The sequence below is a fragment of the Diplotaxodon limnothrissa genome, linkage group LG4 (genome assembly GCF_057381915.1).
Source record: "Diplotaxodon limnothrissa isolate DT_005_m linkage group LG4, D_limnothrissa_male_GT1.1, whole genome shotgun sequence".
Lineage (NCBI taxonomy): Eukaryota > Metazoa > Chordata > Actinopteri > Cichliformes > Cichlidae > Diplotaxodon > Diplotaxodon limnothrissa.
In genome coordinates, this window is record NC_140599.1 from 8,854,534 (window position 1) to 8,867,610 (window position 13,077).

The window sequence follows — 13,077 nt, forward strand, 5'->3', positions numbered from 1 at the left end:
AACAAGGCTGTAAATTTCACAGGCCACAAGCTGGACTTCCTGGTAGCCTTTTTTGTTGTTTTTTTTTTAACTGAAAACTGCAACAATCATAAAGAAGCTGATCCAACGACGCGCACACACTCACATCGGGGAGATCATATGTAACCAACTTTAAGGTATAAAGGTGAATTACAGCGCAATAATTACTTGGGCTCGTAATAAGACCCTGGCCAGAATCAGAAGACACCAAGTTCGTATGGAGCCAAAGTATTGAGCAGCAATAATGACCTGGACACAATGTTAACTTTTGAGTAGCCACTCTTGTATTGTTACAAAGTATAACAGGTATTTGTCCAATTTGTACAGATAAAGTATAAAATAAAATAAATAGTGTGCACACTCAACAAAATAAAAGTACTCGTTGGGGCCCTTTAAGAATTTAGAGTTAAGCTGGCGATAGCCAACTTCAAAGGTCCTTGTGAATGTAACTGGAATGTATGAGTGTGTGGTGTGTATCTTCTTTGGGGTAGATCATCCTCAAAGTGGTTGGCTCGCCATCTATCACAACCAGAATATCGTCCTGGTCCTTGGACTTTTCCGTCCTCTCCAAAAAACCTGACCGTTGCTCTGTTTCACAAAAGCCCAACACACACTGGCGTTGGAATTGCAGCAGCTCTCCGGATGAAAGGTGAGTGGTTAGCCGACGTTGCCTCTCTCCTTCATCCAGCCACTCGACTCCGGACTTCCAGCAGGTAAGTAGGCTGGCTTTCCTTCCTCTCAATCCTGAGTTTTCCTCTCTTTTGTCCGTGGATTTCTCGGTTTGAGTAGCAGATGCCTCCACTCCTCTTGCTGAGATAAGAAAAACCCGGGACACCATGCACCTCCACCTCACTTCCTGGCTGACAGGGTCAATGCGGCCTGGGTAGGCTCTGATTGGTTGCTGAGCTAGGTGCCCTCACGTGGGGTGAACTGAGAGGTGCATTCAATGGTCATAGGAAATACGACGCTTGTTGATGTGGACAGTTAATATAAAGAGAATAAGTATGATATTTTTCATCTGGGCTACACCCTCCCCTCCTGAACTCATGCACGTCCCTGTGCATGGTAGACAGTTAAATGATGATTATTTGACGGGTCAAGGAAGAGGGCGAAGCAGGCTCTTCACCATCACTGATGACATCGGCCCAAGCTGAAGACAGTCCTTGCAAGAATGATTTTGCTGCAGTGATCAGAGGATTGCCTAGCTCCGTATAGTCAAGCCGTCGTGGCGGACGACGGTTTCTCTCAGATCTCCTTACAGAATCATTTGTATCCATGTTTTCCCTTGTATCCACTGGGACTATCTCCTCCACTCTCTCCTCAGAATTCGCACCTCTGGTGCCAGCCTCCTGAAATGGAAGTTGCCTTTCTTGGACGTCTGGGTCATCAACAGGTGAGTCAGTTTCAGTTAAGGTTATTTCATCCACTTGTTCGGTCGGTGTGACTCCATTGGTAGATAAGTACTCAGTATCATCTGTAGTACTGTTAGGCATATCAGGTATGTTGCCAAAATCAGATTGGCTGTCAAAAACAGGTGGGTTGTCAATATCAGGAACATTTACAGGACTCTCACTCACTGTGTGGACAGGGGAACTCAACCAAACAGGAATGAGCAAATCATCTTCTTCGTCTGAGGAGTTCTCTTCCTCTAGCGCTGGATTTGCACGGGTTCTTGGCCTGCGTGACACTGGCTTCTGTACATGCTCACTGCTTTCCTCCACAGGTAGGTAGCCACATGGTAGCAACAGATCCCGGTGTAGTGTTCTTAGGGGACCATCTTTGTTTTCAGGCTTAACTGTATATACTGGGAGGTTGCCTGCCCTTCTCACCACTACATGCACAGTGTGTTCCCACTTGTCTGAAATCTTATGTTTGCCCCGGATACGGACATTCCTGACCAATACCCGATCTCCAGCTTCCAAGTCTGATGCAGTTACATGTCTGTCAAACCTCATTTTGTTCTTGTGAGCCATCTTTGCAGCCTTGTCCATAGCTAACTTGTAGCTTTCTTTGAGACGTGACTTGAGTTTTTGCACATATTCAGAGTGAGATGAGTGTTGTTCCTCTTGCACTGGCAGGTTGAATGCAAGGTCAACTGGCAACCGAGGTTGGCGTCCGAACATCAGTTCGTACGGGGTGAAACCAGTCACTTCATTCCTGGTGCAGTTATAAGCGTGGACCAGGGGTCTTACATGGTCACGCCAACAGGACTTATCTTGATCACGGAGAGTTCCCAGCATATCAAGCAAGGTACGATTAAATCGTTCCACAGGATTGCCCCTAGGATGGTATGGGGTTGTCCTCACCTTGTGGATACCAGCCACCTGACAGAGCTCCTTGATTGTGCGGGACTCGAAATCTGGACCCTGGTCACTATGCAATTTTTCTGGGATGCCATAGTGTACCATAAAGTTCTCCCACAGACACCTTGCCACTGTGCGGGCCTTTTGATTAGGTGTTGGGATAGCAACTGCAAATTTAGTGAAGTGGTCCGTGATCACCAATATATCTTTGGTTCCACTCCTGTCAGCTTCCAGGGACAAGAAGTCCATGCACAAGAGTTCAAGAGGTCGTGTCGTATTAATGTTGACCAAGGGGGCCGCTCTTTCAGGCCGTGCCTTCCTCCGCACGCACCTGCCACACGTCTTCACTTTCCTTTCCACGTCCAAAGCCATCCTTGGCCAATAAAATCTTGACCTTACAAGGTCCAGTGTACGGTCGACTCCCATGTGACCCATATGGTCATGCAGGCTGGTGAGAACTGTGTTGCGAAGCTCAGCTGGAAGTACAAGCTGGTAGGTTTTCTGGGACCCCTCTTGGCGTCGCCGGTACAAGACATTGTTGCGGAGCTCAAGACGGTTAAGCTCTCGGAGGAGCAGTGGAAGCTCAGGGAACTGTGTGCGCACGGTTGGAGGTGGTGTGTCCCCATATTCGATCTGAGAAATAACATGCTTTATACACTGATCGGCTCTTTGCTCGTCTGCCAGCTCTGCCTCAGTTAGATGGGGAATGGTTGGCAGACCTCCAAACTGTTCCTCTCGCCCATAGCTATCAGGTACAGCACTAGGAGACACAGCAAGCACCTCCACCAAGGCAACACAATCTGCATCTGCCTCTCTTTCATTGTCAGGACTGACGCTGTAGGTGAACTGCCTCTCACAGATTGCTTTCACCACAGACTGATTTACAGCATTGATGTTGTCTGGATCACAAAGGTGATCTTGAGTGAACTGTTGTATGCGTTCAATCTCTTTTTGTGATTTCAGGTCGTCCGCTAGCCCTCCGTGTGGTCTGCGTGATAATCCATCCGCATCTCCATTCTGCTTCCCTGGACGATAGAGGAGTTTGAAAGAGAATGTGGACAGTGCTGCTAGCCACCTATAGCTAGTTGCGTCAAGTTTTGCTGAAGTCAGAATGTAAGTCAGCGGATTACTATCCGTTACAACAGTGAAGTGGTTGCCGTAGAGATAGTCGCTGAACTTTTCTGTAACTGACCACTTGAGCGCCAGAAACTCCAACTTGTGCGCTGGATAGCGATTTTCGCTCCGTGACAGCCCTCTACTTGCATAGCCTATGACTCTAAGTTGTCCCTCTTGCTCCTGATACAATACAGCACCAAGCCCGGTGGTACTGGGGTCGGTGTGCAGTATATAGGGTTTCTGGGGGTCAGCGAAGGCAAGTACAGGGGCAGTGGTGAGACTTTGGATGACTGACTCGAAGGCTTCCTGGCAAGCTGGCGTCCAGCGACCTCCGAAAGGGTCTTTTGGGTCATGGTACTGATGTGCACTTTGTCTTGCGTTTACTTTTGATTTCTTGTGGCTAGGTGGGTACCCTGAAGTTAAGTTGTGGAGAGGTTTCACAATGCTGGAATACCCCTTAACGAACCTTCTATAATACCCAGCAAAACCAAGGAACGACTTTAACTCTCGCAGGGTCTGTGGGACAGGCCATGTTTTAAGGGCCGAAATCTTCTCAGGGTCAGTCCGAACTCCATTTCTGGAGACCACATGTCCCAGATAACGGACTGAAGTCTGGAAGAAGACACATTTCTCTGGTGACAGCTTCAACCCAAACTCTTTTAGACGAGTGAGCACTTTCATGAGTCTTTCTTCGTGTTCCTCAAGGGTTCGGGAGAATACTATCACGTCATCAAGAAAGACCAATGCATCCTTCAAATGCATATCCCCCATGCACCGCTCCATTAACCGCTGGAACGTGCTGGGGGCGTTCGTTACACCCTGAGGCATTCTGTTGAACTCCCAGAAGCCGAGAGGGCACACAAAGGCCGTCTTCGGTTTGTCTGCTTCTTCGACCTCGATCTGGTAGTACCCTGATTTTAGATCAAGAACAGAGAACCACTGTGAACCATTGAGGGCTGAGAATGTGTCCTCTAGCTTCGGAAGGCTGTACGCATCTTTTATAGTCTGAAGGTTTAGACGCCTATAATCGATGCACAACCGGACTTGGCCGTTCTTTTTCCGGACTACCACTATGGGTGACGCAAATGGGGACTCTGACTCTCTAATAACTCCTGCATCAAGGAGTTCCTGAATGTGCTTCCGGACAGCCTCAATGTCCCGTGGGTGGATTGGCCGGGCACGTAGTTTGAAAGGCGTGCCATCCGAAAGTTTTATATGATGTCGCACCTGGTCCGTCCGGCCAAAATCCAGGTCGTGCTGTGCAAACACCTCAGGCATGCCGCTGAGCTGCTGAGTGATGCGCTGTTTCCATTCCAATGGAACTGGGGAGTCACCAAAATTGAAGGTTATGGTGGGCTCTTGGAAAGACGGAGTCTCTGGAGTTCTCTGGGATAGTTCTGACTGTTTGGTCTTGTTGTGTTCCTTTAATAGGATGGTCTGATAAGCACTAACCTCTGCAATAGTACACTTGGCAGGGATGACAATGTCGTGGTCAGACTCGTTGCTTATAACAACTGGCAACTTGTGGGGCCGCCGCTGGGGAAAGTCCACCAGACCGGCTTTAAGTAGCAGGCCACCGGGCAAGGGGGACAATGATGGGTACTCAATTACAACTGATTTTTCATCCTGAAGGCCCTCGCCAAGGGCGACTCCCTCCACCACTACAGTTGAACCAGCTGGAATGACTTGAGGCATCTTGCCAAGTAGCTTCACTACCCCCTGATGGGTGTCACTTGTCTGCTTCCGTCTCAACTCAATGATTTTGAAGACTACTTTGTAGCCATGTGGGAGGGGTTGACGATTGGCTAAGTCAGTCTCTGAGTAGATGTCGAACAGTACATCTAGGGTGTTTGTGCCTATGAGCATGAGGGATTGTGAAGTGTCAGGGACGATTAAAGCAAGTGTGTTTACATCTACTGGAACACCTATAAAGTCCTTTGGAAAAGTTATGGTCATTTCTATATAGCCAAAGTAAGGCACTAGCTGGCCATTAGCACCTTCCACTTCTAAGAGGTCATGTAGTGGCTTGATCTTTTGCTCTGAAAGGTGCTGCTGGTAAAATGACTCAGGAACAGTGGTAACTTGGGAGCCTGAGTCAAGAAGACAGTTGACTTCTTCACCTCTCACAGTCACTTGAGCTGTACTTCTGGTACCAATCAACTGTTTAGGGAGTTGGAAAGATTGGTTCTGCTCTGAATGGTTTAAGCCAGAACATGTTTGTGCTTTGACAGTCTTTGCTGGGGTACTTACTTTGTTAACCTCAGCTGTGATTTTGTCACCATTGTTTACGTCTGAGGGACATTGTTGACTCTCCTCAGCTCCTGTTTGTCCCACAACAGGAACTGTTAGATGTTTAAAGGTGAATCTGTACAATCTCGCGCTTCCCACTGGCGTTGTTTCTCCTCCAACTGCTTCTTTTTTTCTGCTACTAGGTTGGGGTTAGCGGGGTCAACACAGCATGGAGCGATATGTCCATCTTCACCGCAGTTGAAACAATACCAGGGCTTGGGTCTGCCCCTTTGCCTCTTTGAAGTCTGTCTTTGCATACGTCCATCTACACCATGTGGCTTTGACATCTTACTCTGCGGCTTCCCTGCAGGGTCCTTGCTGTTTGCAAACTTTGTTTTTTTCTGTGACATGAATGTAGTTAGTTGACTTTGCAGACTCGCCACCTGCTTTCGCAGATCCTCAATAGCAGCAATGCTACTCCCATGTTTCTCCTCTGGTTCACAAACATGTGCACCCTGGAACTGTAACTGAGTTCTCTGCTTTGTGGTGCCAATGTGTTTTCTCATACGGTTAGTTTTTGCTTGCTGTCGATCTTCCTCAGAGCGAATCATTAACAACAGGTCTGAGAATTGGGGTGGGCTGCTCTTCTTTTGCTCAAGTTGCAGGGCGCTGAGTAGGTCGTTGTCCCAACATCCCCTGCAGAACTGTTTAAGTAGATGTTTGTCCACTCCTTCACATGCGACTCCCCCCCTCTTCGTGGCTCTGTTTAATGCTAGCTGTAGCCGGTGAAGGTAAGTGGATGACTTCTCACCTGGATCTTGAAGGGTGTTCAGGAATTGAGCGAAAAGTTCCTCACCATCTTCTACAGTGCCAAAGGCTGAATCTAGAAGCTGCAAATAAGTCACAGGTGGTGACTCAGGCCGCAAACTCTTAACTATATCAGCTGCTGGTGGGAGCAGGCTCTCATGGATCTTTCTGGATATTTGCAGGGGGGACATGCTGGGATCATTTTGGAGCAGTTCAATTTGTGTGCGCCATGTGTCATAATCAGTTTCATTGTTAGGTCTGGGAACCTTACCGGAGAAGGAACGGAGTCTCACCTGGGACTGGATGTGTGGGACAACATCTTGCCTTCGTACGATATGCTCTACCACAACCTTCTGAATGTCAGGTGGGTTCAAGTCACTTACTGAGAGGGACGCTGCTCTCCTTCCATTAGTGAGGGGAACATCATCAGTGGCACCAGTATCACTTGGTGTAACATCTGAATGTGAGGTGTGACACTGTCGCTCTTTAGAAGCGGGCGGAGATACAACAGTGGTCTCGACATACGTGGGAGAAGGTTCTTCAGTGGTAGGTCGCATGGCTTCAACATCCTCCCCAATCTGACACATCATCTCCTTCAGCACCTCACCGTAGTCTTTGCCACTCAGCTTGGCTAGTTCCTTGAGTTCCGCCAAGTAGGTTTTTGTAACATTACTCCCAACCGTGGTAGTGTACATGCTACTGAGTGTTTTAATTTCATAGACAACGCTGGGATCAGCTTGTGCTGTGTATGTGTATGGTAAACGAGGTTCTAAACCTTCTAAGGCTGAACTGCTAGAGTATTCTACGATCAGGTTTTGGTAGAAGTTGGACAGTGAATCATCAACAAAAAGGACTCTTGTGATTTTACCATACTGTTTCAGAAAGTCAATGACCTGTTCATCTTTCTCAGATACCTGTGTTATCCCAGCGACAACAACCGCATTAGGTATTTTGACACCAGACTTTTGTATGAAATCCATGCTGGTCATTGCCTCAATATTGATGCTCAAATCAATTGGCTCCTGGCTGGCTCGCCACTTCTGTAACCAACTTTAAGGTATAAAGGTGAATTACAGCGCAATAATTACTTGGGCTCGTAATAAGACCCTGGCCAGAATCAGAAGACACCAAGTTCGTATGGAGCCAAAGTATTGAGCAGCAATAATGACCTGGACACAATGTTAACTTTTGAGTAGCCACTCTTGTATTGTTACAAAGTATAACAGGTATTTGTCCAATTTGTACAGATAAAGTATAAAATAAAATAAATAGTGTGCACACTCAACAAAATAAAAGTACTAGTTGGGGCCCTTTAAGAATTTAGAGTTAAGCTGGCGATAGCCAACTTCAAAGGTCCTTGTGAATGTAACTGGAATGTATGAGTGTGTGGTGTGTATCTTCTTTGGGGTAGATCGTCCTCAAAGTGGTTGGCTCGCCATCTATCACAACCAGAATATCGTCCTGGTCCTTGGACTTTTCCGTCCTCTCCAAAAAACCTGACCGTTGCCCTGTTTCACAAAAGCCCAACACACACTGGCGTTGGAATTGCAGCAGCTCTCCGGATGAAAGGTGAGTGGTTAGCCGACGTTGCCTCTCTCCTTCATCCAGCCACTCGACTCCGGACTTCCAGCAGGTAAGTAGGCTGGCTTTCCTTCCTCTCAATCCTGAGTTTTCCTCTCTTTTGTCCGTGGATTTCTCGGTTTGAGTAGCAGATGCCTCCACTCCTCTTGCTGAGATAAGAAAAACCCGGGACACCATGCACCTCCACCTCACTTCCTGGCTGACAGGGTCAATGCGGCCTGGGTAGGCTCTGATTGGTTGCTGAGCTAGGTGCCCTCACGTGGGGTGAACTGAGAGGTGCATTCAATGGTCATAGGAAATACGACGCTTGTTGATGTGGACAGTTAATATAAAGAGAATAAGTATGATATTTTTCATCTGGGCTACACATACATACATCAAGTCTTCATTTTTTCCCCTCTCTAACTGGTTTTTAAGTGTTTTGATTTTTGGTCCTCTATAACAATGCATTGTTTTGTTTTGTTTTCCTGTCACACAATGTTGCACTTGTATGCAGGTTACACTGCAGGAAATACTTTTAACAACGTTCTGCTGAACATGTCATCGCACAGACTATCTTAACTTTTTTTCTTCTCTTAATTCTTACAGTTTATTAAGATTTCTACTATTTATGAAACAATAGTAGCATGCAAACGTTTGGTCAGCACTTTCTTGAAATTTGTTAGTATATAAAGTTGACTACTGTATGCTTTTCCATCATTTCTGTCATGCTGTTGCATTGTCATATATTACAGAAAGAGTCAAATAGTAGAATAAGTATGTGCACGATGTACTTGGCCTAAAAGTTCAGTCTTCAAATTGATCTAAATGCTCAGTTTTGTAGTTTTCCCCCTACTTTTGCATTTTTATGATTATCGCATGTCTGTGCCATCTTAGGCCCACAACTCTGGCTGCTGCACAGTAGCTCCTCTTTGAAGTACCACTGAGGGTGCCTAACCACTCTTTTGTTATTTCAGGGCATTGCAGAAGAGCCATATTTGGTTCCAGTTACCACCTTTATTTTCTGACTCTAAAAGAAGTGTGGCCTTAAAGTAAGATGAGCAATGACTTCTGTGAAGCAGTCGATATATTGAGGGATTCTACTGAGACCCAGTATAAGTTACCTGAGGTTTATTTTGAGCTGTGAGTTATGTAAACCTAATCTTGAGTTTAAGAGTTTCAGAGGAGCTGGGGTGAAATACTACATTTATTTTATTTGGTATTATTATTTGTTTTAATGTCTTAAGCAGGTATAGTGTTTTTTCTGTACTATTTTAGAGTGAAAAAGAAAAGTGACACCATGCAAAACATGCAAACATTACAATTTAGATATCACTGTTAGGAAATCCCCAAGTGACGCAAATTTCAAATATCTATAAGCACACTCCTCAGCACCCTCCAAGCACCTGCTTAATATACTTAATGCAAAGAACAGTGGCCTTTAAGAATAAGAAAAATGCCCATGGGAAAGTTAGAAAGTCAAACCAAAACTGGACTGACTCAAAAAAGGGCAAGCTGTGGGCTCACGCCTAGATATCATAAAAGACATTTTCTGGATTAGTTCAGTGCATGCAAGACCACCCAAAAAATCTCACAGATTATTTTTTAATAAGGACTTTTAACTGTTACAAAGCCCGTTTCTGTTTTTGTTGGCATGAAAGACATGTTTTATCTTCGACATTAATACTTTTGAACATGAAGTCTTCCTTTGCTACCTTAAACATTTACAGTAACAGAAACTTAGAAACCACTGTAAACGCTAAACACCTCCACAAACACTCATCATAGCATACTGGTTAAACTGGCTCATTAAACAAATGTCATAGTCAAACACAGCTTTTCATACCGATGAAAGAAAATAATGAGGTCTGTGTAACCTCAGAAACCACTATTATTAATGACATAATATTGCACAGTTGCATTGGAGTACATCTGCATTCATTATTACTGTACTGTGTGTGCGCTGTGCGAGAGACATAAAATTGATCGGTGCTAACTAATAAGGAATAGAGTTTTTCCTTTGTAATCATGCAGTGACAGCTAATGGAAAGGTTTAGACAGCTGTTTACATGAGCGTGGTTTTTTGTTTTGCATGAATTTATATTAAACTTGGCTGTAGTTGCCTGATGTGGTGAAATCACTTCCTGTGGCTATTTATAACATAGTTTGTGGTTTCTGTATGTTCTATGCCATGTAAATAAAGACAGATTTTGCAAACCACAAGAAGATTTTTCACAGTTGCGTTTCATTATAACTGTTTGTTTGGCATCTGTTGATTAATGCTGCAATTATTTATTACTGCATGTCTGACAGGGACGTTATGAGCCTGTTTAAACATCTTTGGTGTTACAGTGCAAGTGGATAAGCACTTTTTACTGCTGCACAACAGCCCTGTGGAAAATATTTAACTTGCTGAGCATAAAAGAAGATATGCAAACACTATAAAGGCTGACATCCACCCTCGACCCATGTCTCTGCTTATATTTGAGACACACGTTCTTAGTACATATATAATCTATACATTGTTCCATAGGGGTTCCCTCTAAAAAAACAAACAAAAAAGCAGCCAAACAGAAACCCTTCATTACGAGCGAGATCTGTGTGTGTTGTGGGCCTGCAAAGGGGAAATCGGGAGGCTTTTTGGCTCGCCCAGACCATCACAGAGGCCAGGCTGGGTATGTTTTACTGATCCTGTATTTAACTAAGACCCAAAGTATTGTTATTCACTCTCCGGTTTCATCTGCGTCTGTCGTAAAAAAGAGGAGGGAGAAAGAAAGGGAATACTGGACCACTGGTAGGAATTCTGAATTTACTGGCGTTCCAGTGTTTTACTGTTAGTTGTGCTTCATTAGTCCAAAAACTGTAATAAAGAGGTGATTTTTTTCATTACTGGCTTGTAGGGCTTTCTCCACTTTGATTGTGGACATTTATGGATCAGATGTCATGTTTAGCAGCTTATGTTTAGTTTCACTGACTCACCTCTTTCTACTGTGTTTCCTGTGGCTCGTACAGGATAGATGCGTGTGAAAGTATTATCGCAGTACAGTATCCTTGCAAACACAACCAGCAGAACAGGTCAGGTCTTTGGCACTCGTAGCATTGATAACCTGGTGAACACAGGAACTGAATTGCTCAACGTTTTCTAGGTGCTTGTGTTTTTATTGGCTGACACGCGTCAAACCTCTGGAAACTATTAAAACCAGCTCGGCCTGCCTCGCAGACGATCACACAAGTGTGCGCTCACTCACACGTACTGTAGACACATAGCGAAACACCCCGTGTTTCACAGTGTGAGAGCTGAGGTATCGAGCGTGTCCGCCAGCTGAGCGCTTAACTCGCGCCCCCAGTGTGATTTTGATGTAGCGACGAGCTCGACTTCACTTTTATCTGCAGCACAGCCAACTCAGTTCGCACACCCACACACACAGAGACACACACTTACACACATAAACAGACTGATGTCACGGCCAATGCCAGTTCTTACAAAAAGAAACTCAACCAAGCAGTGAGTAAAACCTTCACTCTAAACATTCCACTGAAATTACCCCCAAGCCACAATTACTGTCAAGTAATCTTTTGTAAACTTTTGTAGCAACTGAGGATTTTATTTTATCTGAAAAAAGCAAAAAGACCAGAAGAGCCCAAAACCAACAGTGAATTTATCCTCCTAAATGAGCCAAACTGAGCGTGATATATTACTTCTCTGCACCACAGGACTTCGTTCTTTTTAACAAACTATTAAAAATGAATCAGTGAGTCACATCATTTCACTAAGTGACTGCAGTTTACTTTCACTCAGTCACACATGTTTCTTCCCACTGCTGTCTTTTTCTGCAGCTGAAAATAGTCCCCAACTTTCTTCCCTCTGCAAAGCAAATGATGCTTTTTTACAGGAAAAACTGAAAGAATAAACAGTCATCAAGTGAGCTAAGGGTTGGAGGACGTGTCTGCATTAGAGAGTTTGCATGACCTGGAGTTTTACATTTGATTTTACATTATAAACTCTTTAACTGAAAGCAGAAGTTATTAAAACTCCAAATGTACGGTGGAATAAATGTAATTCAGTGTCATCTGGTCTTGATGAAGTTGGGATCTTATGAGCTGGAACTTTAACGAGCATGAAATGCAGCTGTCAAGTTTCAAATCTGAGCTTTTCATCTCTACTCAGACTTTGATTTCAACTTGAAAGAAAGGCAGATGTGAAATGTTAAAGTGAGGTCAGAGGTCAAAGGTAACATGATATTTGGATGCGAATTATATGAGATTTAGAGTCTGCATATAGCAGTGTTATTTCCTAAATGTTGCCAGTTCAAACAAAAACAGCATCATTTTAAAGATAAAAACCATTTTATGAAAGTTTGACCTTATTTGACCTTGAAGGAGAGGTCAGATGACATCATAATTTAAATCTTTATATGGTACATTCAACATGTTGACAATATAAGCCACACTATATACATTACTTGAATCATAGTTTATAAGGCCTTTTGTCCGTTTTGGACCAATAATCATTAAGTTGACTTTAAAGACATTGGTGGATGTAAACCGAATTTGAATGGACTGTTGAAATGACTCTAGCAATAAATAACATCTTTATGTTTTTAAAAATTTTAAAAACATTTCATCATCATGTCAATAATATGTTTTTTCACATGTCAGGTTCAACATACGTAACAGTCACCAAGGTTTTCTCCTACATTGTTAAATAAAGTGTTATATTTTCTAAAAATGTTCTATATTATCTCTTTTTTATATAGATTTTTAAAAAATTATTCCATAAGGAAGAAAAAGTCAAGTATACTATATGATATTACCATAAAATGATAAGTAGACAAATGTTACAGAATGATTAAAACTCATATAAACATAGTACATAGGTGCACACAGGTACATATCCTTGGAGTACCAGTCTTCTTTATTTTTTAAAGCTTGGATTCAGCAAAACAAAATCTATAAAAAATGGCACATTTTATTTGCTGACCAATGATATCAGGTTAGCATAGTTCAGTCCCTTCCAATATTATTATCTGCGATGATGACTCGA